Below are 25,214 nucleotides of genomic sequence, written 5' to 3'. Positions count from 1 at the left end.
CGAATTGGTTATCATGTGCCTGCTGACCATCTGTATATCTTCTTTGGAAAAATGTCTGTTCAGATCCTCTGCCTATTTTATAATTGAGTTATGTGTTTTTTTGTTGTTGAGTTGTATGAGTTCTTTATAAATTTTGGATATTAATCCCTCATCAGATATATGATTTGCAGATATATTCTCCCAATTGTTAGGTTTGTCTTTTTGCTTTGTTGATGGTTTCCTTTGCTGTGCAGAAGCCTTTTAGTTTGATGTAGTCCCACTTGTTTATTTTTTCTTTTGTTTCCCTTGCCTGAGGGGACATGATGTTTAAAAAGATACTGCTGAGACTGATGTCAACGAGTGTAGCCTCTGTTTTCTTCTAGATTTCTCAAAAAATTAAAAATAGAATTACCATATGATGCAGCTATTCCACTTCTGGGTGTTTATCCAAAGGACATGAACCACTAATTTGAAAAGATCTTTGCACCCCTATGTTCATTGCAGCATTATTCACAACAGCCTAGACTTGGAAACAACCTACGTGCCCATCAAGAGGATGAACAGATAAAGAGGATGCCGTAAATATACGAGTGGGATACTATTCAGCCATAAAAAACATGAAATCTTGTCATTGTGACAACATGGATGGACCTTGAGAGCATTATGCTAAGCGAAATGTCAGACAGATAAAACCAAATACCATACGATTTCACTCATATGTGGAAGACAAAACAACAGACAAACACATAACCACAGAGAATAGATTGGTGAATACCAGAGGAGAAGGTCGGGGGAGGACGAAAGGGGTAAAAGGGCACCTGGGCATAATGATGGATGGCAATTAGACTTTGGTTAGTGAACATGATGTAGTCTACACAGAAGCTGAAATATAATGATGTACATCTGAAATTTATATAATTTTATAAACCAATGTTACCTCAAAAGTTAATTAAATAAAAATTATTTTAAAAAAAGAAGTCAAATTGGTTAGCATTGTAGCTACAGGAGCTCAATTCCTCTGGGAGCTTCTGCTGAGCTGTTTAGAAGGTGCATGCTCCATTGTCCCATCAGACTTCACTTAAGAAATACAGATTCAAGGATAGAACAATTAAGAATTTCAAGATGGCTACTACAGGGCACAAAACTCAGGTCCTTCTGAGTGCGGGACCCTGTAGGACTGTACTGGTTGCACATCCATGAAGTTTGCTGTACCTATGACCTTTGAGATGTGGCATTAATGGCTAGAGATGGTTGGTTGTCTCAAGGCAAAGCAGAGACCGAAGTGTGGATGTAGGAGCTGGGAGGCTGAGGGGTTATGAGAATATGAGCTCATGAGTTTTAGGAATGCAGAAAAATCCAGGGAAGCATTTAGATGTAAGCAGCTTAAAAATCAGCAGTTCAATGCAAGCTCATCTAAATCTAACGAAGAGATAGGGCCCAGCTGACATTTGGGTTACACCTGTGTAAGGCCGCCTTTGGCCACACTACCTTTTGGAATAGCTTGAAAAAATTTGCAATTCATATAGAGTTTTTGAGGAGAAGCTCTTGAGTCTTTGTCACCCTTTGCTGTTTATCTTGTTTCTTCATCCTGTATTGGTATTGTGTTAGTCAGATCACGCTGCCATAACAAAACATCATAGTCTAGGTGGCTTAAACAACAGAAATTTACTTCTCACAGTTCTAGAGGCTGGCAATTCCAAGACCAAGGTGCTGGCTGATTTGGTTCCTGGTGAGATCTCTCTTCCTGCTTTACAGATGGCCACCTTCTTGCTGTATTATCACATGGCCTTTCCTAAGTGTGTGCACATGGGAGGAGAGAGACAGCTAGAGAGACAGAAATAGAGAGAGGGGGCACTCTTTTCCTCTTTTTATAAGGCCATCAATCTTATCCTATTAGGATTCTGTCCTTAAGACTTCATTTAACCTTAGTTATCTTCTAAAAGCCCTGTCTCCAAATATAACCATAGTGGGGGGGGGGGAGCGGTGAGGCGATAGGGCTTCAACATACAAATTTGAGGGGGCACAATTCAGTCCATAGCAAGTATATATTTTAAAATCCGAGGTGCTGGGTTTCTTATTTATTTGCATTCAATTTGATGTTGTTTTATTTGGCCCATGTTTGTAACTTGCTGCAACACTTTGGGCTCTTATTCTATGGAGTAGATACTTACATACTTGTTTTGCCATCACATACCTCTAAACTTTTTGGGAGCTCTCTATCTTCCCGCGGAAAAATTGGTGGGCTCCAAAATTTGTTCTGCCCCAAATCTATCAAGATTCTAATCAGAATAAAGGGTTCTTCCATTTGTCAAGATTTACCTCATTGAATGGCAATTTGGGCTATAATAGTAGTATTCTTCTGTTGCAGAAGTATCCATGACTGCAGAAGAGCTGGCCCTGCTTTCATCTATTCTGAGGAGTTGGCATGGGGACTTTGGCCTCAGTTCTTGATGCTAGACTTGCAGGGACACTGATTCACTGATGTCTGTCCAGTAGAGATGGTGAAAGGTTTTTGAAGCATAATCTATGAGGAACAGTTGAAATTTTTAGGATAAAGAGGGTGTGGGGGTTATCTGTCTGATTTTAAATGTTTAAAAGCCTGTCACGTGAGAGAGGAATTAGACTCATCCTGAGTGCCCTCAAAAAGACAAACCTAGTATTAATGGATGGATGTGAGAGGAAGGCAAGTTGCTTCATGAGGAAGAAACTTTGAACAGCCACAGTTGTGCCAGAGAGGGAGTTCTCTGAATCATGATGTAAGAAGCCTTTCTTCATGGACAGTATTCAAGCAGGGGAAGGATATTTGTATGTCGGTCACTATCCCAGACTGAATTTGTCCTAATGCAGTGGAACTGAGTGCGAATAGCTGGGAATGGTTTTTAAATTGTGAAGCACCATTTGGTGCTCTGAGAAGGCTAAGTTCTTGTTATAAAGTGTTGTGCTAAGGGATGCATAGTGTCTGTATTAATTTCCTAGGTATGCCGTAACAAAGCACCACAAACTGACCAGTATCAAACAACGGAAATTTGTGCCTCACAGTTCTAGAGGCTAGATGTCTAAAATCAAGCTGTTGGCTGGGCCATGCTCCCTCTGAAACTTACTGGGGAGAATCTTTCCTTGTCTCTTCCTAGGTTCTGGAGATTGCCATCAACTCCTGGCATTCTTTGGCTTGCAGCTGCCTCACTCCAATCTTTGCCTCTGTTGCCACATGGCATTCCTCTTTGCATAATGACCTCAGTCATATTTGATCCGGGCTCACTCTAATAGTCTCAACTTAAGTTGATCACATCTACAAAGACCCTATTTCTAAGTAAGGTCACAATCACAGGTACCAGGGGTTAGGATTTTAACACATCCTTTTGGAGGATAAAATTCCACCCATAACAGTCTCACAGAGGCTGACGAACTGCGCTTTGATACTGGCTCTATCTCTGCCACGCTCGACTATCTAAGCAAGTCAATGTATCTCTTGGAACTTCAGTTTCTGCTTCTGTAAAATGAGAGCAATACCTTTCTCTGGCCAGCTGACAGGGTCTGATGTCACTACATAAAGAGTTGACACATGGACATATGATCTCAAAAATCCTCATATATGGGTAACTTTACTGTAACTCTCTGAATATAGGTGCATCACCCAATTATAATTTTTTTTCCTTTGAGCATAATTAAAGCATGAAGTTCTTAATCTCTAATGGGTATGAAAAATCTCGTGAACACTAGCCACAAAAGTCCACAAGACAGGGTCTGCAATAAGAACATGAGAAATAGCACAGCTTTCTTTCATTTTGAAGGAATCTGAGAAAATGAACTAATTTAGTCAACACAATCTACCCCGTCCATGCGAGGAAAAGAAAAACGCAAGGGAACTGTTTTAGGAAATAAGATTTATGATCTAATTTTCCACTGTGACTTTGTTCCCATAACATCTTATTCAAAGACTTTCTGGTGACTTAAATCTGTCATTTTTTCTTAATAGCCCCTGTTTTCCATCCTGTCCTCGGTTTCCAGCTGCTGTGTGTGCTCGCTGCTGATTACCGTCAGTGATAATTTGAGTAGGCATGCAACATGTTTCCAAACAATGGGGATGAATGATCTGGTATTTGAGGAAGCGCTAAAAAAAGACATTCCAGTCTGGAACCATGCAAGCTGGGAGGATGTGTTCTCCATGGATATGGACTGAGAACGGCAAAAACAATCTTGAAAAACAAGAACAAAGTTGAAGGACTCATACTTCTGGTTTTAAAACTTATTACAAAGCTACAGTAATCAAGACAGTGTGGTACTGGTATAAGGACAGACATACAGATCAATGTAATAGAATTCAAAGTCCAGAAACAAACTCTTACATTAACGGCAAATTTATTTTCAACAAAGTTGCTAAGACAATTCAATGGGAGAAAGGATAGTCTTTTTAAACAAATGGCACTAGGATAACGGAATATCCACATGCAAAAGAATGAAATTGGACCTCCACCTCATACTATACACAAAAATGAACTCAAAATGAATCACAGACTTAAGAGCTACATCTAGAATATTCTTAGAAGATAACATAGGAGTAAACCTTAGTGATCTTGAGTTAGACAATAGTTTCTTTGATATCACACCGAAAGCACAAGAGATAAAAGAAAAAAATAGATAAATTGGACTTCATCAAAATTAAAAATTTTTGTACCTCAAGTGACATCATCAAGAAAATGAAAGAAGAATGCAAGAAGATATTTGCAAATCGTATGTCTAATAAGAGATTTGTATCTAGAATGTATAAAGAACTCTGACAATTCAGTAACATAAGGACAAAAAGCCCAACTAAAAAGTAGGCAAAGAATTTGAATAGACCTTTATCCTAAGAAGACATGCAAATGGCTGCTGGATGCATGAAAAGATGCTCAACGTCATTAGTCAGTAGGGAAATACCAATCAAAACTACAATGAGGGGCCGGCCCAGTGGTGCAGCGGTTAAATTTTCATGTTCCTCTTTGGTGGCCCAGGGTTCACCAGTTCAGACCCCTGGTGAGGACCTATGCACCACTTGTCAAGCCATGCTGTGGCAGGGGTCCCACATATAAAGTAGAGGAAGATGGGGTGGATGTTAGCTCAGGGATAATCTTCCTCAAAAGAACCTGAAAACAAACAAACAAACTACAATGAGATACCACTTCACACTCACTAGGATAACTATAATAAAAAAATGAATAAGCAAGCTTAGTGAGAGGAGCGGGGTGGTGGAAGGTCTCCGAGTCCTGATGGTCAAGTATGATTTCATTGGACATAGGATTTCAGATCGGAGAGAGACGAACGGAAACAGAGTCAAAATTTCCAGCCAGCCTGCTGATGCCAATACAAATACCCAGAGTATGATTCACTGATCAGATACCGTCTGCATGCCCTAAGTCTGGATGAGGCACCAGGGCCTCAGAAACCAGAGCATTCATATCCAGCTGATGGAGATGATGCTGCACTTGCAGCAGATCATAGAGGAGTGCATCCTCTATGGATGCATGACCTGGTGCTGGAAGAGGAGAGTCAGAACCAGGCCACTCAAGAGCAGGAAGCCCTCTTGGACCACCTAATGTGCCAGATGGTCAATCTGCTACAGTCTGGGACCACAGGTGGCCTGGGGATCCAACTATCTTGTCCTTCCCTAGACTCTAAGGGTGATGTCAGTGGTGGGCAGTGGGCTCAGTCATGCAGGCAGCCTAGGCAGCTTGTTCACCAACTGAGTGATTTTGAAGCTGCATTTGTCAGCTGTGACCTGTCCAATCATGGGATTGATATCTCTCCCTTACACCACTCCAGCTTTCAGGACTACATTACCTACCAAGGAGGCAAATACCACGAGGACAAGAACACCTTGGCTTCATTAACCTTGGTTCCAGTGAGAATACGCTCTGCATTGATCTGGTGACTTCCGGTTGAGTCAGAGTGACATGAACCGCATTGAGGAGATCCCACTGTAAGATCCCGATTAGAGAGGGCAACTGTTCCTGCAGGAAGAAGCGTCTCAGTTCCTGACCTCTTGCTGCAAGGCTCCTGCTTATCTCGATCCAGAAAACTCGGTTGTTCTAAATGGCCGCTGCTCTGTCTTCTCTGTGCTGGCCATGGTTCTGTGTGATCCAGGTGAGGCCTTCCTGATTCCCATCCCCTTTCATGGTGGCTTTGTCGTTAGATCCCTCCTGCATGCGAAAGTTGAGCTGATTCTTGTCTACCTGGACAGTGAGATCACTGATCCGAACATCTGTGCTTTCCAGCTTGCTGTGGGCAAGTTGAAGCAAGCCCTGCCGAAGGCTGGGCTTAAGGGGAAAAAGGTAGGGGACCTCAGGCTAATTCACTCTCAGAATCCTCCGGGTGACATCTACTTCCAAGACTCATTGAAGGAATACCTGGAATTTGCCAAGAGGTATAACCTACATGTGATTATAGATGAGAGGTATGTGTTATCTATGTTGGATGAATCTGTCGTATTCCACAGAGTTCTGAGCTGAAAGTTTACTGACCCCAACAGGACCCACGTGATCTGGTGTACCAGTAAGGATTTTGCATCTCTAGCTTCTGCTTTGGCACTCTGTATACCCACAATAAGGCGATGGTCTCTGCCGTGAGCTCCTTTGGCCACCTCCGCAGAATGTCTGGCATCACCCAGCTTGAACTGTGTTGCTGTTCCTGGACAGAGAATGGATTGACGAAGTGCATCTGACCACTAATCGCTCCCAGCTGCAGGCAGCTCACAGGTACATCATTAACAAGTCGAAGCTTTGGAGATCCCCTTTCTCAATCGTGTCTCTGGCCTCAGTGTCTGGATTAACTTGAAAAAGTACCTGGACTCATGCACATTTGAGAAGGAGCTGCTTTCCCATTGCTGATTCCTGGACAACAAGCTGGTGCTGTCTCATGGTAAGACCTATAAATGTAAGGAGCCTGGCTGGTTCCACCACCCATCTTTGTAGATAAGCCCCTCCGGCTAAAACACACCATGCCCAGGTCTATCAGGTGCTAGTGGAGGAGAAGCAGGATTTGATGGTGAAGAAACTGGAGGATATGCAGAGGGAGTATACTGTCTGCCTCTCAACAGTGACTCCAGCCCATCACCTACTCAGGGAGGGCCTGATATCGGCCTCTGGCCCAGAAGGCTGAGGTAGTGAACTGGTGCTATGACTGAACAAACAGTGGACTCCTCTAGGAATGGGCTCATCTGACCCAGTCATCCACCTCCGTAAGCTGAGCATCTGTCATTTTTGGAAGCTGTGCATCTTTTTAGTCTTTGCTAGCCATTGTGTACGTGTGAATGTTTTTATGGGGCTTGGTGTGGGGAAGCCTAAAGGAATAAGGGAGCTCTCTGGGTCACTATTTAGTTGAGTTTATTTTTGTATTTGATATCCAGTAAATTCCATATTCTCTTAAATTCCAGGCCTGTTCTATTTCTAGTTCACATTTTTCGTAATCACTTTTGGCAGCTAGGTGATTTTTTGTCCCTTTTTAAAATTCGAGGGCAGGTTGCATGTGAAGAGCATTGTCTGGGGCAGGCCAGAAAGGCATGAAACAGGTGATTCTTAACTGATTGGCACTTTCTAGGCATTGGATGCAATGTCTCATAGGATCCTGACAAGATCACACACACCTTCCCCAGCAGGGGCTGAGTGGCAGGGTGGGTATAATTTATGATAGTGCTGCTTCCAAATATGAGTTCTTTCCATGCGCACCTTTTCAAAGGCTTTTAAAATGAATCTCTAATGACAAACCTGAAGTCTTCCATTTTCGTCTCAGGTGTTTTTAGTTGTTCAAATCACACCACCTCTGAGTTTTTCTGGAAAGCTCTTGCATTTCTGAGCTTTAGTCTGAGCGCTGATGCTGTGAAATGGGCAGAGCAGAGACTACCACTATTTTGTAGATGATGAACGGGCTTTCAGCACCAGCTAGTGGGTTTGGTCAGTCAGTTGAGTTTGTGACCATCCTGCCTCTCTTAGGTCTAGGTGTGGGGGTTCTTGTTCTTCAATGATAATTTTCCCTTTAAAAAAGATTAAAAAAAAGTAGCATACCGACAAATTCTGATTCTTCGAGGTTTTTGATACCCGACAAGGTTTTTTAGAAGTCAACTATGGCTAATAGAAACAGAAAGGGAATTCACTGAAAGGATGAGGGAGCTCCTGGGACCAGAGATGCTCTTGGCATCTCTGTAATGGGAGCTAGTAGACAGTCTGATCAGGGCACCGTCCCTGGGATGGAAGGGATGGTGCCTTCCATGGAAGTGATAGGCTGCTTCTGTCTTCTGTTATACTCAAGGTTCGAATGGTAGAGTGGAGAGAATTAATATTTTCCTAGCTTTAAGGATGGAATCTCCCTCCATTGATTTAGGTCTTTATTTTCTCTTCTATAGTTTTTATGCTTTTTCATAAAAAAAAAGTTTTTATAGTTTCCATAGTTGTTATAGTTTTCAGTGTAAAGGTCTTACACATTTTTTTTTTTTTTTTTGAGGAAGATTAGCCCTGAGCTAACATCTGCTGCCAATCCTTCTCTTTTTGCTGAGGAAGATTGGCCCAGAGCTAATATCTGTGCCCATTTTCCTCTACTTTATATGTGGGATGCCTGCCACAGCATGGCGTGATAAGGGTGCCTGGGATCCAAACTGGTGAAGCAGAGCGCGTGAACTTAACTGCTGCACCACCAGGCTGTTCCCAGGTCTTACACACATTTTGTTAAATTTATCACTGTATTATGTTATTTTAAACATATGTTTTATGTTAAATATATGTTATGTATCATGTTATTTTAAATGTATTATTTATTTTGTAACTGTTGCCATATACCGAAACAACTGATGCTTGCATATTGTATCTTGTGTCAATCAAGAACATTGAAGGCTCTTAGATTTTATCCTACTTGCAAACTAACATGTTTCAAGGATGCTGGCAGAAGGCATGAGAATCCTGGGTCAGAGACAAAGGACAGCTTATTACTCACTGCAATAGCAGTAATCAGTGTATCACTTTTGCTTTGGTTCCCCAAGCCCAGATTCCTACGGGGCAAAGTGAAGACCAAGTGATGTCTGCACATGCAGAGGAGTGTGTTGTAGGAGAGGAAACTCAAATTTAAGGAACCCAATTTTTTATAATGTGCAATAAGCTGCCTGAACTTTGACCTGAGGGAGGCATTTTCTTTATTCTACTGAGTAGTAAACAAACCTACCCTATGCTCTGGCAGGAGAAACTATCATTATCATCCAAGGCTGTTCTCTCTCTCTCTCTATGTATATATATATGTATCTCCTTGAAATAATAGCCTAGAAAAAAGACAGTCAGTGCCCCTGTTTGCAAGACAGGCAGAACATGAGAGATCCAGGAAGAATCATCTCCTAATAGTATCTTGTCACCTTGCTAAATTCACTTATTAGCTCTAGTAGTTTGGGGCAGGGGGACTTTCTTTGAATTTTCAATGTACATAATCATGTTGCCTGTGAAGAAACATGCTTTTTCTTACTCCTTTTCAATATTTATGTCTCTTATTCATTTTTCTTTTCCGATTGCACTGCCTAGAACCTCCAGTACAAAGTTGAATAACAGTGGTGATAGAGGGCATTCTTGCCTTGTTCTCAATCTCAGCAGGATTGAGTTCAGTCTCTCACTCATTAATATAATATTATTGTAAGTACTTTTCATACTGTCCTTGACTAGATAGAAGAGTTTCCTTCTATTCCTAGTTTGCTGAGAGTTTTACCATGAATGGGGGTTCAATTTTGTCAGGTGTTTTTATCTGCATCTCTAGAGATGATATCATTTTTCTGTTTTAATTATTAACATGGTCAATTACATTGGTTTTCATAAAAGTGTTAAACCAATGTCATATTCCTGCAATAAACCCCATTTATTCATGATGCATCATCTTTTCATATATTGCTAGATTTGATATGATATTTTATTAAGAATTTTCCATCTATTTTCATGAGAGATATTGCTCTATAATTTTCTCTTTTTTAAATTAATTATTTATTTTATTTTATTTTTTTGAAGAAGATTAGCCCTGAGCTAACTGCTGCCAATCCTCCTCTTTGTGCTGAGGAAGCCTGACCCTGAGCTAACATCCATGCCCATCTTCCTCTACTTTATATGTGGGACGCCTACCACATATATATGGTACAGCTTGCCAAGCGTGCCATGTTCGTACCCGGGATCCAAACCGGTGAACCCCGGGCCACCGCAGCAGAACATGCGAACTTAACCGCTGCAACACCAGGCTGGCCCCAGTTTTCTTTTTTTGTAAACCATTGTTGGGTTTGGTTTCAGCGTAATACTGGCTTCATAAATGTTTTGGGAAGTGTTCCTCAATTTTCTGAAAGTTTGTGTCAAATTGATTTTTTTCTAAATTTAAGCTTTTGGTAAAATTCTGCTGTAAAGCATAAAAAAGAAAAGATGGACGGTAACAAGTGCTGACAAGGAAGTGGAGAAATTGAAACCTCATCCATGGCTGGTGGCAGTGTGACATGTTGCAGACACTTTGGAAGTAGTTTGGCAGTTTCTCAAAATGTTAAACATAGAATGACTGAGTGACTCAGTAATTCCCCTCCTGGGGATATTCCCAAGAGAACTGAAAGTATGTCCACGTATAAACTTGCGAATGAATGTTCACAGCAGCATTATTCCTAATAACCTCAACCTGGAAACAACCCAAAAGTCTACAACTGATGAATGGATAAACAAAAGGTGGTCTAGCTATGCAATTGAATGTTATTTAGCAGTAAATAGAAACAAAGCATTGACACATGCTACAACATGGACGAACCTTTAAAACAATATGGTAAATAAAAGAAGCGAGTCACAATAGACCACATATTGTGTGATTCTACTTGTATGAAGTCTCTAGAATAGGCAAATATATAGAGACAGAAAGTCGATTAGTATTTGACTAGGGCTGAGGGATGGGGGATGACTGCTGATGGGTACAGGATTTCTTTTGGGGCTGATGAAACGTTCTACAAGTAGATTATGGTAAAGTTTGCACAACTCTGTGAATATGCTAAAATCTGTGTAATTGTATGCTTTAAATAGGTGAATTGTGCAATGTGTGAATTATATCTCAATAAAGCTTTTAAAATATGCTATGAGAAAAAATAATAGCATGTCCTCCTTTTGGGATAGTCAGGAAAGGAGAATGGGAAGAAGTAATATGTAATCTGAGTTCTGAAAGGTGTTTAGGAATTACCCAGGTGAAGTGGGAAAGGAAAAGGCTAAGAGATTGAGGCAACAATGTAGGCAAAGCCTGATGTAGGAAAGATATTTTTGTATTAAAGGCTGTGGTAGGCAGCAGGCGATGATGGCCCCACAGCCCCCTCGCTGATGTTTGTGCCCTGTATCATCTCCTCCCATTGAGTGGAGACCAATGGCTTACTTCCAGTCAAGAGAAGTGGCAGAGGTGAAGAGACTTTTCCAGATGTGATGAAAGTACCAAGGCAGTTAATCTGAGTTAAGCAAAGTGAGATTATTCTGAGTGGGCCTGACGTGATTAGATGAAACCTCATAACAGAGGGACTGGGCCCTCTCTGAGGAGAGAGTTTCTCTCTCCATTGCTGTTCTTGAAGAAGCAACTGGCACATTGTGAGACGGCCTCTGGAGAGGGCCACGTGGCCAGGAAGTGGAGGTGGCCTCTAGGAACCGAGAGCGATTGTAGGCAAAGCCAGCAAGAAAACAGGGACCTTGCTTTGATGCAAGGAAATAAATACTGCCAACAACATGAGTGAAATTGGAACTTGATTCTTTCCCAATTGATCCTGTAGATGAAAATGCAGCCCAGCTGCCCTCTTGACTGCAGCCTGGTGAGACCTTAGAGCAGGGGGTGCAGCTAAGGCATGCTTGGAGTCCCGGCCCACGGACAGTTTGAGGTAATGTATGTGCATGTGGTTTGAAGCCTCTAAATTTGCGGTAATTTTTTATGCAGCAAATAGAACAGTGTTGCTAGAGCTTTAAGAATGGGAGGATAGCAAGTAGGAGACACAAGAGTGGGGTAGAACGGAACAAGATCTGTTAGAGAGAGAGCTGAGGTCAGACAGGTAGCTGGCTGCAGTCTCTTGTATCTTACTGATGAGTGGGAAACCACAGCTGGTTTCTGAGCAGTTGATATGATGTGAGTCAATGAAAGATTTAAAAAGATCTCTGGCTGTTTTCTAGAAAATGCACTAGAGATGGGCAAGAACAGAAGTCACGGGCAGTTAAAATACTGCAATCATTCTGGTGAAGGCTTTAATTCTGAGATGGCTTCTAAGGCATGGACAATAAGCCAAAAGGAGGCAAGCTTTGAGGAAACAGAAGGAGTGCAGGATGAGGTGGATTTTCAAAGCTGGGAAAATTTGGGATTCATTTCTCTGATTGAAGCAACTTCTTAGAAGACAACTATGTTTTCTAATATCAAGAATTTGGGGTCTATATCTCTCAAATGGTTTCTTCCTTCTCACCTCAGACATGCAAATTCCTTCCTTAAAGAAAATGGAAATAATAAGAAAAGGAAAGCCAAAGCACAACACACAGCAGCTGGGAATTCTCTTTACTGGCTTTCCCTCCTTGCTTGTTGGGTTCGTTCACTTTCCAGAGTAAGCCTGGGTGGCACTGCCTTCACTTCTTCCATGATCTGGCATTTGCTTTTCCACTGACCCTAATGAAATCTCTCTTTCCAAAGGCATCCAGGATCTTAAAGGGAATCTTCTCTGGCACCTTCTCAGGCTTCATCCTCCCTAATGTGGCTCTATTCACCATCTTTCTCTCTTCTTGAAATGGCTCCTTTTTCTTATAAATGGTCCACACTATGGTTTCTCTACCTCCCCCTCTATGAACCTTCTCCATTATTTCCCTGGCTTTTTTTCCGGCTCCTCTTCCTCTTTCTGCCCCCTAGCTGTGGACAACATCAACATTTTCCAAACCACTCTGGTGGAATTCTGAGGCATCTTTAACTTTTTCTTCTCCCTCAGTTCTGACATCAATATTTCCTGATGATGCTTAGACTCTTGTATTTTGTAGTCACACTTTGGAAAGGTATGAGAGATCATAATTCTTGTCCAACAATCCTTGTTTTACAGATAAGGATTATGAGCCCACGGAGGCAACTCAAGCATTTAATCCATTTCTTTTTTTCTCTTTATCTCCATGGTGATCATTCTAGGTCAATCTATTACCTCTTGTCTAGATTATTGTCATAGATTCCAATATTGTATGCCAATCTCCCTAGAATTCTTCTTTGATTATTTTTTAATTAAAGATGTTATTAATTTATTTGATAAATACTTATTGAGTATTTCTTTTGTTCTACTCATGTCCTAGACTCTGGAGTAGACATGATAGAGTTGTGCTGCCCATGCTGCATGAAGTTTATTTTTCACCTTCTTGTAGTGGAAACAGGTGATAAATAAATGACAAAAAAATGTATGTGCCCCTGTGTGAGAAAGATATATGTTAAGTAAAGCTATGAAGAAAACCAAAGCCAAGTATAAAATGATGGTGTGGGAAGTGCTATTTTCGATCTATCTCTATTTGAGGAAAAGGCTGAGCAGTCACAGCAATGAAGTGAGGGACTCAACTAAGCAAAGGTCTGGGGGAAAAGCATGTCAGTAATAATGTACTAAGCAGCAAGTGTAAAGGCCTTGAGGCAGGAATAATCTTGATGTATTTGACAAACAGCAAGAAAGTCAGCATGGCTGGAGCAGAGCAAGCCTGGTGATGACTGGCAGGAGATAAGGTCAGAGAGGATACAAAATGGCTAGGTCATTAGAGTACCCAAACCTGTTCAAACTTGTTTCTTCATATTTCAGTGAATAAAATTCAAACTGCTTGATTAGGCAACCAAGACTCCCCACTGGCTATTTTCTTTGACCTTTTTGAACTTTCTCTCTCAGAGCCCCCTTCCATGAATTCTTCACATCAGCCCAACTATCTGTTCCTCAGACTCCAAGTTACTTTCCATGGCCCTGATATTAGAATGTTTTCCCTCTTCTTGGCAATCTCTGACTATTAATGTTGGCAGAATCTTCAGGGTCTCATTCAAATCTTGTCCAAGAATCCTGATCGCCTGAGCCAGAAAGTCATGCCTGTCAGTGCCATGTATAAGTGATATCTTCTTCACCTTAGATTGTGTGTGTGTGAGCGTGTGCATGTGTGTTGTCTTTTCTATAGGGCATTCTAACCTCCTAGAGACTTGCTCAACTCATCTCTGTATCCCTTTTGTATATGGCATAGAGCCTTATACAAACTGAAATATAGTTTAAAGGTGATTTGGTTAAAGAGTCACATGTTATAGCTTTGGAAGAAAAATAATTGCAAAGTTGCATCCTTTCATTTCTGCAGGATAAAGTGGGAGAATGATAAAAACATACATTTTAATTTACTTCTAGATTGTTAGCTGATAATAAATATTTGTTCTATGAATGAAAGAGTGTCGTAGAACTATTAGGAAGGATGGTCTAGGTTTTTTGCAAGTGGTAAATTCTCACATTCTTAAACAAGAAAGGTTTTTTTGCATCACTTTTCTTTGGAAGACTAGACTGTGTAAGCTAACCCATCACTCAGGAAACTCCCATTGTAAATAATGAAACTATAAAACTGCAGATGTCTTAATACACATTTCTTTTAAGAGTTCCAATACTCCCAAAAGGTTTTATCGGTATTATTGATGACAAGGAAATTGTACAGCTTGGTACAAACACGCTTAATAAATTGAAACTGATTTTACCTCCAGGCTTTTACACACTCCCCTTTCAAGACCTGCTTGAATTTCGATGCTCCAAAGTAATTCAAGCAACTTTTTGCCGACTTTATCTCTTTTTCTTTTTTCTTTTTCTTATTTCTTTCTTCTTCCTTCCAAATTATGAATTTTCTTGTTTGTTGTCTCCTTAAAAGTATGCATACTAATTTTAAAGAGCAAACACTATGGAATATAGATATATAACCAAAAATCTCATTCATTATTAAAAACATTATTAGCATTGCGGTATAATACTCTTCAATCTGCATCTCTGTATTTCAGTTAATCTTATCTCATGGATATAAATGAACATAGATCTATATGATACTTTTAACTACCACATACTATTTCTTTGCATGTTTGTGCATACTTAAGCAGTTCTCACTTATCTCTAAGGATCCTATTTCTGGTTTCAGAAGGAACTCATGATCTTCCACTGAACTAATGGAAGAATTATTATTATGAAACAATGCTTCCATGAAGTAATTTTACAAGCACTGCAGAGCATTTAAGGATGCTTTAATACTTTGTAGAGATATCAATTTTCCAATAGAAATTATTTGGCCAAGTGTGGCATAGACAACATACATAGAGGTCAGGGGAGTTTCAAGAGATGAATTAAATGCTATGTAATAAAATTATTTTTACCCTAACTCATTGTTCATAATCCTGGCTGCATATTACACTCATTCTCTGAACTTTTAAAAAATAATGATAATAAGACCGCACCCCAAACCCAGTAGAATCAATCTTTGGATGAAACCAGGGCTTCCGCTGGTTTTAGAAGCTCCAGAAGAATCTGAAGCGTGGGAGTGGAGAACCATTGAGCCTAACTCCAAAGTAATTTGTGCAGAATTCTTACCACAAAGTTTGATAAATAATCACGTCTGTTTTATTTTGAGAATGGAAGTTCATCTTAAAATCGGGGAAATATGTATACATATAGTGCATACAAAGAGTTTGTTCATTCTAGTTTGTAAAATCTCATTTTGTGTATGCCACTTACCCCTAGGCATTCTCTGAGAATCAAGTTTAATGCTATTGGATGGTTTGAAAAGAAAATCTGTGGCTACTTCTCCTTTTACCTGAATACATGCCCCAGGGGTTACCTCGAAGGCTCAGATCTCCTGGTAAACATAGGTTTGTGGAATATTTATTCTAAGTAGAACATTTGGATAATGCAGCATTTTGGATTAGCTGAATTAACGTTGTAAAATGGGCTTCCTTTGAGAGATGCCAAAATGTAGGAAGAGGAGGAACACAGGAAAGACGAGGGGGACTTTGCTGCCACTTTGAGTGACTGAAATGGAGTTTGATATGAATGATGCCTCAAAGCTGTGGGGATAGGTAGGGACAATATCTTATTTTTCTTTTCATGAAGGGCTTAGAAAGAAATATGGGAATATAGGAATATGTCTGCTTACACAAACTTCAAAGCACAAAAATCTAAAAGCATCCAAAAATGTAGCTTTCATTGAAGTAACATCTATAGAAAGCAATGTTTCCACAGGACCTCAATGAATTATAGGCAAAAATGTCTCACAGGAACACTATGATCATTCTTTTCTTGTACTGTTTTTTTATCATACATAAAATGATTATAGATTAATGGCTAAAGGACAACTTTGAAGTAAATGGAAAACTTGTGTGTTTGGATTAATATTTCCTCAATTCTCTAATACCAGAAGCATTTGCATTTTAAAACATGCTGTAATGAAAATAAAGTAATAAAAACATGTTTACTCTTGTTATGAGTATGTGGAACAGGCTAAGAGGCAGGAAATAAATCAGTATAATTGGATTTTTCAGCTGATTATTACTGTGTGGGTGGGGTTTTTTGAATCTGGTTTAGAAGTATTAGAAACTGCATCTCATACAAAATAGTTCAATGTTTTTGGTTTTGTTCTTTTTAAATTTCATAAGCAGCTATAACAAATTGGAAAAAACATTGTTTGATGTCATTGAATGGTGATGATAAGTGTACTTTGTACGTTTCTCTTTAACTTCCCTGGGTTTAAGTCCATAAACCCACATTGCTGCTATAGCATAATTGATCGTTGCGGCAAATGTTCCCTTATTAAGACTTTGGCTATTTAACATCAGGCAGACCTATAACTTCATACAAAAGTTATATAAAAAAATAAACGCAATAACTCACAAACTGTGGAGGTTTTCAACATCTAGATATTTCACAATATATAGATAAAATGTTCAGACAATTATTTCAATATTTTGAAATATTGAGATAATCTTCAGGTATAAAGTTATATTTCCTCTTCCCCACAAACTGCATGAGTTAAAGGGTTTCTTTTAGATAACAGCACTTCACAGGCATCAGGGGTTTGCAGAAGCTCTTGAGATTCAGACAATTAAGTTCTCCTCAAGCGCTGGGCTCACAAAATGGTTTAGAAGACTATCAAAAATAGAAGAGAGAAACGAAAAATTTCAAATGAGCAGAATTTCCAAATTCATCACTAGAATCAATTAGAGTTTAAGTCCTTTTTCCTGGGACTGGTTTAGGATGAAGAGGTATGAGGTGGTGGTATTGAACTAAAAAATATTCTTCTCTTTTAATCTGAAGAGCACATACTGACATCAGTCAAAGAACTTAGTGATGATCATGTGATGTTTTCACATCGCTCTTTTTTGTTCCAGTTCTATTCTAGCCTGAGCTCAGAATTGCTGTACTGTTTTGAAGCAGTTTTAATGTCAGAATCTGTGAAAGTTTTGTTTTAGAGTTAAAAATTGTTTTTATTTTGCATTACATATGATAGGAGGTGGAGGGAAGCTATAAAAAAAGATATCAGGCAAGCCTAGTTGATTTTGGTGATGAAAACATGTGAATGACAGCCAGGAGCTCTAAGTTCTAGTTTGAAGTTTGGTTTATTCTCCTTGTGTGGCCGTGGCAAATCATTTAACCTCCCTGTGTTTCTGTGACCTCATCTATCAGGGGGAGAATAATATCTATCCACTTATATACAGATTATAAATTCCCTGAGGGCAGAGACCTTATCATCTTCAAGATTTTTCCCTAGCACCTTTTAGAGTTCTAGGCACTGGTAGTTACTTGAAAACAATAAGTCTAATGTTTAATACATGAATTAAATGAATTGAGGTACTAGTTGTGTAAATTATTAAAAATTATAAATATTAATTATACCATGGTGTTATCAAAGAAGACATGTGGATGGATTATGGAGACAGTTGTCAATTAGGTTTGATTACTTTGACCCAATTTGAGGAGTAACAGCATGATGTAGCGGAATTATCCCTGCACTAAGAATCAGGAGACTTAGGGGCCAAGAATGGCCTAGAATCCCACCAAAGTCATTGAGTCATGGAGTTGCACAGATGGAGAGGTTCTGCATCTCCATCGTCTCTTTGTCGTTTTATGGATGAGAAAAGCAGCCCTCACTTATCCACAGTCCCAGAGCTACTAATGCCCAGGTCTCCTTGCTTCCTCCGCAGAGCTCTTCCTTCCACAGCTTGGCCAAGCCCCTGACTGCACTAGATGGATGTCTTCTTCTCTAAGAGGTCCAATTAGGTGATCACTAGAGTTTCTTAGTATTATGATTTTCAGATTATTTAAAGGGGAAACATGTCTTTCTTTGATGGTTTTTATTTCCTATTTTTATCTCCAGTAAGTTAAAACAGGGCTTACTTCAACATATGGAGGGATAAAAAATACTTCAATAATGCTGTCACCTTGAGGACACTATTTCTGGATGAAAAAAATGAACAACAAAATAATAACAACAACAACAATTCTATAATACGTTTAAAATGAGAAAGAGAACAGTTTGATTCTGAGACTTTTTTGCCAAGGATTTTGTGTGGTCTTTTCCCAGTCCAACTTGTACAAATTTTAATCCTGTTTCAAGGCAAAACACTTCCAAAGTTGAGTGTGAAGGTGGAGCATACAGTTTTGGAATCTCTGCTGGTAACTTGAACAAACTATTCTGCAGATTTTCATGCTATGGGGGAAAGGAGATCACAGTGACAGGAATGCCCTTCTTGCCAAATGGGTAAAGTTAGAAAGAAAACATGATGTTGACAAGGAGAAAAAGCAATCTCAAAAAATTGCCTGAATTCCTTCAAAGAATGCCAAGGCTCCATGCTTGTTTTACTCTCTGGTAATGATTAAGAGTGCTGTAAATTTGCTGTGCCTTAGAAAGTTACGTGTTGAAACAGATTGAATATCCATTAATATTTTAAAATATTATGTTGTTCCTATCTTTCTTTTTTTTTTTAATTCCCTTCTAAGAGATTTATTGGTTTCCAAGGTTCAGACCCAACCTAAGCTTTCAATGACAGCCCCATCTCACTGAGGACTCCATGTTACTTACTAGCATATACTTAGTGAGGCAGTATCAAGGAAGCTCACTTGTTATTTCCTGGTTTCTCATTCATTTGTGCAGTTGGCAAGGCAACAAATGCAAAGGCGGGTCTGAATACCTGGGACTTACCTCACTGTTAAATCTTACTTGGTGACATGAAGCAAGAACCTCTCTAGGCTGGTTTTCTCACCTATTCTGATTCTCAACCTGGGGTCCCAAACCCTCTTTGAGTCTTTTAAGGATTTCAGGGGAATCTGAAAACTTTATTGCATTTTAAATAAAGCTTAATCGAAACTAATTATGTCCTCCCTAATTAAGGCGTATGGTCTGAATAAAACTGTTTCTTTACTTTTTAGAGCTAATAGCAGCTTAATGTGGCCTCACAAGTCTTACGCTGAGCAGCTATTGTGGTCAAAAGTCATTATGTGCAGTAAATTATTTAATTAATAAATATAATTTGGTAGATACCTTCTTTTAATGCAAAAGGCATTGGGGGGATAAAAGGAAGTACTGTATTTTTTGAAGGGTCACAGTTGGGAGCTCACACATTGGGTCATCTCTAAAGTGTTTCCAGTTGCAGAATTCTAGGTCAGTGAACTTTTTCTGTAAAGGGTCACGTAAAAAAGTATTTTACGCTTTGTGGGCCAGTTAATCTGGATCACAGCTACTCAGTTTTGCCATTATAGCATGAAAGCAGCCATAGCCAATAAGCAAATGAATGGATGTGTCTGTGTCCTAATAAAACTTTATTTATAAAAACAAACAGTAGGCCAAATTTGGCCAGCAGACCGTAGTCTGTGGACCCCTATATTTAGTGATCCCTGAAACCCTGAGACTGCTTACTCATCAAGGAAAGGAATACGATGGGAGGAAAGACAAAAAGGAGGGAATCTGTTTTATGTCTATTAAAGGCTTGTGCCTCAGTTTCCTCTTTCAGGTGCAGTGATGATAAAATGACATCAGATAAATTGAGTTTTTAAATAATTGATGTTGCCCTAGTTGCTCTCATAAAGTAAAGCCTAAATTCATAATAGTCAGTGTTGAGGACAATAGCTGGCTGCAGAAGGAGCTGGAGCAGCTTTGTCCCAAAGAGTATGCTGCAGGGCTCCCAGCTCAGCTCTCCTTTTGAAATTCCTAAATGGGGCAAATAGAAGACTCAGTACTGAGGACAGAAAGTCCCAGAAGATGGTTTTTGCTCTCTATGGCAGAAGCTCCTAGTTCAGACCAAATATTTATGTTCTCTTCCTTCCCTTTCACTGGAACTTCTCATTTGTAGCTGCAATCATGGCTGCCTGGATGAAATAGTTACTTTCTGGCCTTTTGCATCTGGTTTTGGCTTTGTGACTAAGATTTGTCTAACGGAATGTAAACAGAAGTGTTGTATATGATTTTAGGGAAATGTTCTGGAAGAGGGGTGATGTGCTCTTCTTAGGCCCTTCTTCCTATCAGCTAAAATGCAGACATGATGGCTGGAGTTTCAGAAGCTATATTGGTCTGCGAGTAGAAAATCACACGCTGAGGATGACAGAGTTGCAAGATGGAAGGAACCTGGGTCCCCGATGATTTTGTGAAGTTCAAGACTCCTTTTAAGTGAGAGAGAAATCAACGCTTAGCTTTTAAAGAATGTCATTATTTTAGTTCTTCTGGTTTTACAATTGAATTCTAACTGAAATATCCACTTTCTTTCTGAAAAGAGTCAGTTTTGGCTTCACTTTAGAAATCTACACTCATCTAGACTTGGGAAAGTCCCTATGTCTGTTCTGATTTGGACAGCTCTGGGATTTCTGGTGCATTTTTAAGCTACTCATAGATCAGGGGGCTTTTCAGAAGTCAGCCCTTTGACTGGGGGTAGAGGCGAGGGAGAGGAGATTGTGGTCCACGCCAGCATGCATCTCAGCTGCATTAACTTATTTCCTGATAGCCACAGAGTTTGATTGGATCTGGATTAAAATGTACGGGAAGGCCTTTGCATCCTCCTTATGCTGGCATTCACTCAGCTGTAGAGTTTCAAGGGAAAAGGTCATGATCATTTCTTCCATTGGTTCTGTGAGATTTCCTGCCCACTAATTTTTCCTGGCTCTAATAAGCCTCACTTTTGATATGCAAATGTTGGCATTGTTTTCCTGAGGAAGCTCTCAGTTCCTTGCTGCTTTATCAGTCCAATAGGAACATGTAGTGGGAGACCATTAGCATCATGGGGATCAGGATCCTGCTTTCTATTCCTACTGATATCACAAACTGACTGCTCTTCATTCATTTATTCAATAAATATTTATCGAGCATTCACCATGTGTCAGTGCCTGGGACGCAGCAATAAAATGGTAAACAATACAAAATAAATGTCCTTGATTACTTTCCCTTAAAATTTTCTTCTTATTGTGATGAAGATGCTCTTTTTTCTGATTTCTTGATTTGAATTCTTGACTCATGTTTTCAGTCCTTCTTGTTTTCTAATAGAACTACAGCTATTTGTCATGTAAAAATACTGCTTAGCTGCAATTTAGAAACTTTGAAATTATCTTTTCATTGTCATTCATCTGTACGTATTTTCTGATTTGCTTTATTTCTTTCTCCTTTACACAAGGATTACTAACTGTGTTTATCTACTTATTTACTCATATACTTTTTCTTTATTTTAGTTTCCATATGGTAGGGTTTGTTTTACTTGCTTCATTTTGCTGTCTAACCCACTGTAGTTTTCCTTCAACCATATAAATATAAATAATAAATTTATATAAATATAAATCCCCTGAAACATCTCTCCTTAATCATCATCGATGATTTCTTAGACTCTTTCATAGATGTTTCTTCCACCATCCCTTCAATTTATTTTCCTCCATGATTCCATTGTCAATTTATCCTGATAGGATAGACCAGTTAAGCATGAGACGTGTCACCATAGAATTCGCAACAGAGAAGATTTAGCTTTCAATGCAAGAAGGGTCACCCAATGTAGACTCTGGAACAAAGCACAAGTTATCATGCAATTTCCAGAACATGAAGGCAATGTCAGATCAACTGGAGAGAGAGTGTCTTTAGAGTGAGATAGACCTGGATTTAAGTCTATTGTCCATAAATTTTATCAATTCATCCCAACATTTGCTTTTTCACTAAGTATTGTTTGAGCATTTCTTATAGTCCAAGAACTCTTAGAGATGCTAGGGGACCAATGGTGGACAAGATATGCAAATTTATTACTCTCACTGAGCTTATGTTCTAATGGGGGTAGACAGAAAAGGAAGCCATATACTCATCAATGACAAGATGATTTTAGATAATGTATGCAAAGAATAAAACAGGGAGTTATTTGGGAGGGTGAAAATCTAGATTGGGTGCTCTAGATAACTTAGACAGCCTTTATGAGTAGGTGACATTTGAACAGAGAATTGAATGGCAATAAGTATCCCACCATCTTGAACTTCCAGTGCACTGGCTCTAAGGAAGGAAGGATCTTGGCGGCTTGGAGGAATAGAAGAGATCAGCCTGGCTGTGGAGCAGTGAGGGAGGGGACAATGTTAGGAAGGAAATTAGAAAGCTAGAGGACAGCCAGAATATATAGAACCTTGAAGCTCATGGAAAGGAATTTGAATTCCATTCTAAAAACAGTGAAAGCTATTAGAGCATTTTTAGTAGACGACCAATACTTTACATTATAAAAGATAATTCTGATGGTTATGTGAAAAATGGAATATAAATGACTTGAATGCTTAACATAAAATTAGACATTTTTGAAGAACTATTATAAAATAAATCTGTTCATATTAGCCATGCTAAAGGAAGGTTGTCTTGTTCACAAAATGCTGTTTTCTTGTGTTGATTCAGTTTAAAAATAAAATAATATAAATAAAATAATAAAACTCATATCTCTGAGTAGACAAGGGGCTTCATCAACCTAGAAGTTACAATGTATCAGCAAGTGCAGGCCAGTTTAGGCCAGTCACTTCTAGCTGGGGAAGGTTTACAAGGCTATTTCTGAATTTGAATGCTGTTCAAATGCTTTGGAAGACTTGTTGATTAATGCAAGAGGAATGACAAAGGACGTGTGTCAGTTTCCAAGGAAATGAAAATATTTTCCTCTAATAAATAGGATGCAATAAATGGTAAAAGTAATGAAAAGATATTAAGAAAAAGGTTTTGGTGTGTGTTTGATTTTCAAAAGAAGCAGTTCATGATAAATTCGTGGTTAACTGATAAATTTCCCTGGCTGAGAAAGAGGTGTCTACCTTGCCCCAGTTAATAAATATGACCAGGTAGCATAAAGGACAGACTCCCTAAACACTGCCCGCATTCTCAGAGCAGAATGGAGAGATCGAAGACGGACACAATTTATCAAATGTCAGATTATTTCAGGCATATGAGTGTCATACATTTTTACCAGTTGCTTAGTTGCACTGAATCTCAATTGTATAAATTTGAAATAATATTACCCTCTCAAACATACCTCACAGGACTCTTTTATGAATCAGATGAGGTAAAGGTGTTCTAAAAAATCATGTAATTTTACAAAATGTAGTAATAGTAACCATCTCCTTGGAATTAAAGATCCACAACGATGTGAAATTTGTTTTATGACATGTTATAACTGTACATTTTTAAACATAATACTTAAAAAAATACTGCCCAGAGAATACTAGATAGAAATGATAATAGATTACATAGATCGAGCATTTTCTCACTGCCAGGCACTTTGCTAAATAGTTTTCTTGATTATATCATCATATTCTCACAAGACTAGCTATTGTTGTCCTTTGCTATGAGGAAATGGAAGCTTCGAGAAGTTATGCAACTTGCCCAGGGCAAGATTAAGTGTTGGTAATAAGTGGTGGCTCTTGAATTTAGGCCAAGGTCAGTCTGACTCCAGAGTCCGAGCTGTTAACCAAACTGCTCTACTTCCTCTCCAGTTTTAAATCTGAAATTTGTTTAAACTAATTGTATGAAAATCATGAGATCAGTCAGCAGTGACAGTTAGAAAAATAATTGTTAGTTCAATATCACAAAAAATCCAGAAACGTTCTTACCTGTGACAGCAGTGCCTCCAATCTGGTCCAGAACTGCAGGAGCCTGGTTATTCTGGGTGTGGGGAGGCAAGGAGACAGGGTGGGATGGGCCGCAGGGCTGCATGGAGGTTATTGTCAAGGGCTTTGCTTTTTTGTTTGAGGTGGTAGGTCCATCAGGCTTATTACATTATTAAAAACTTATTAATTCAAGAACTAACTCACTAAAAGCAGACCTCATGTTAAATGCAACAGTGATGACTATGGCAGGAACCAGAATTATGACTAACCCCAAATCCAATTCTCTGTACTTGATGTCAGTAAAATAAATGAAAATACAGAAAAGAGAGAGAATTAAATTTGTGTGTTCTCAGTTTGAGAACTTTCCTTTAAAGACCCTTGCAGAAGCATTTCAGAAGACAATATTCTCCTTTTCCAGCGTGTGGCACTCTTCTTCCAGCTAAGCCGTCCCATCCACTGCCCTTCTCAGGAAATGATCGACTCGGGACTTAAATGTTCCTGTCTCGCTTCTCAGGCTCTTCTGATGAGTCATCTTGGCTGCAGTCTAGTTAGAATTTGGAGTGGACTTTTCTCATTAAATAGAAAACTTTAAGCAAATTATTTTGCTAAAGAATGTTGAAGAGAATTTAGGAAACTGGACATGTGCGGAAATTTTGAATGATCAGGTTTTAAAAATAGGGAAGGAACTAGGTAAAAAGGAGACCTGCCTGATGGCCTTATGGCTGTGGACCAGGATTTTGGAGAGAGGACCAAAGCTCCTAGTATGACTGACCATCAGGGCCTGGTTGCTGGTGTGTGGTCTTTTCTACCGGAGAATAAGAACCCCTGAGTACTTGTTTCCTCCTGGTTTCTACCTAGCTCTGTGAGCTAGGAAATGATAGTTAAACAAACTGGGATTAGATTTGTTTTTTCTTTAAAATTAAGAGGGTTGAGCAGATGACACTTAAACGTCTTCTTTCAGAAGAAGAGAGAGAGAGTAAGATTTGAAGCACTTTGGCATACTGAATTATGAGCCAAGTTTGTATAGAACTATTCTTACTTTGCAAAATATTTGTTGAATACTGAATACTCTTAAGTAAGACTGCATGTCATAAGAAGACAACGTTTCTGCTTGAAAGTTTGTACTGCAACAGTCCTGTCTAAGTAGCTTGCTACATACATGAATTAA

General features: G+C 39.2%; 1 long non-coding RNA gene and 1 pseudogene across 1 annotated transcript in view; one reads left to right on the top strand and one right to left on the bottom strand.

Annotated features, from left to right (window-relative positions):
* LOC138919710 (uncharacterized) overlaps positions 1–24,536 on the bottom strand; it is a 28,822-nt gene extending 4,286 nt beyond the window's left edge. The window contains exon 1 of the long non-coding RNA XR_011430128.1: positions 24,050–24,536. This is a non-coding gene — a long non-coding RNA (uncharacterized lncRNA). The remainder of the gene's footprint in view (positions 1–24,049) is intronic.
* On the top strand, positions 5,477–7,113 carry LOC100066591 (probable inactive 1-aminocyclopropane-1-carboxylate synthase-like protein 2 pseudogene; annotated as a pseudogene).
* Positions 24,537–25,214: the final 678 nt, after the last annotated feature.

This window comes from Equus caballus, chromosome 21 (genome assembly GCF_041296265.1).
Source record: "Equus caballus isolate H_3958 breed thoroughbred chromosome 21, TB-T2T, whole genome shotgun sequence".
Lineage (NCBI taxonomy): Eukaryota > Metazoa > Chordata > Mammalia > Perissodactyla > Equidae > Equus > Equus caballus.
Note: the sequence above shows the minus strand (reverse complement) of the source record. Positions and strands in the feature narration are given on the sequence as shown.